Genomic DNA, 1,713 nt, shown 5'->3' with positions numbered 1-1,713 from the left:
TTTTGATGGATTCAGATTTACACCAAAAATGGCTAACGGAAGTTCCAATGCCATCTCCGAGTCTCACATGAAGGAAGAAGCATAAACATGTTTACATTACAAGACAACAACGTTCATTGGTCACAAACCCTAAGCAATAAAAAAGGATGAAGCTTCACTGGTCCCTTGGTGTTGGTAGGGAGGTGTGACTATTAAACTGCAGGGGAGGCCCTCACCTCAAAGGCACCGAGGTATGGTGGTGGGGTCTTCAGTGCAGTTGTAGCTTTTACTTGCATCATAGACCCAAAAATGATGGTCCCTTCATTCCAAGAGCCATGAAGATTTGGGAGGAGGGGGTATCACCACCACTTCTTTTCGGTGGGATCTTAGTGCCTCCAGAGTCGGTACGACTTCCCACCGCATCAGCTGCATGCCTTAAGGGGGTTCGTGTACACTCCATGACCACGCTATCGATGGCTGTGACGGTAACATTTGGCGGAACCATTCTTTCTTCAGATGGGGCCCCATGTTGAGGCTGTATGAATATTTCCATGCATGCCTCAACCAATGCGAGGCCCTGCCTCATTTCATCATCCATACGACCAACTCGTTCTGCATCCTTCTTATGTGCCTGTATTGCAAAACATAGAGATGAAAAAGGTAAAAACATAGACACGATGTTCACATTTTTTTAGATGTTATGAGGGAGTGACCTACGTCTAACACCTTCATCAGGTTCTTACTTAATTCATTCATTTTCCTATTCAGCTCCACCAAAGCAGCGGCAACAGTAGCCTGTTGACAACGGAAAGGGGTAAGGTAGATTACAGAATTATACGTGAAATGCAACTAAATCAGGAAAAAAATTACAGCCATGAAAAAATGTTGTCACATTTACACCACAAACGTCTCTGCCGTTGGGTCACTCAGCATCTTGATCCATCACATTCCCCGCATCGTCCTCCCCTTCTTTTGTAGAGTCGACATCGATAATGTTGGTTGCGTTGTCGTCCATGCTTTCCTAGCTACACCTGCTCCAAAGCTTTTCTGGCTATTGTCTGAGAAGGTGTAAAGAGAGGGAGAAAGGTGGAACTTGTTAAGAGAGGGAGTTTTCATTTGCCTTTTATGATAGTCGAAAATTGCTACTCTTGCTTACATTGCATTAGAGAAATAGGTAGGATATGATGAAGCTTGTTAGATAGGCCGTAGAGAGACCTTGGAAAAGAACAGCCGCTGCAGAGGTCGTTGTCATTGTGTCAAACCCTAGGGTTGATACAAAATTCAATTTGAATATTTATCATGAAATTCACGAACAAGCTATTTCAAAGATGCCGTTTCTAAACCGTGGCCACCTGTTATAAACAACCCCTTAAAAAAAATTACACACACACCAAGATATTAATTTTCGTTCGATGTTGGTAACCACCACATGAAGTGTAACGACAATCATGAATATACAAAGAAAACGAACACAACTGTGGCATATTATCAGGCTTTTGGGATTTTTTCTTTTATACGAAGGTTTTGGGAAAAAGGGTTTTTAAGTTGTCTACATAAACATTTTGTTCCAAAAATTAGGCTTTACACATGATGTGGTTACCCAAATGGGCTTTTTTTTTGTCAAAATAAAACAAATTTATTTCAGCCATAGCCCAAAAAAGCCCAAAGTTTTAAGTTGTGTACCAACATGAGGTTCTAATGGCTTACAATTTCTAACTGTGGACATCTGCATGG

Source organism: Arachis ipaensis, chromosome B06 (assembly GCF_000816755.2).
Source record: "Arachis ipaensis cultivar K30076 chromosome B06, Araip1.1, whole genome shotgun sequence".
Classification (NCBI taxonomy): Eukaryota; Viridiplantae; Streptophyta; class Magnoliopsida; order Fabales; family Fabaceae; genus Arachis; species Arachis ipaensis.
Note: the sequence above shows the minus strand (reverse complement) of the source record.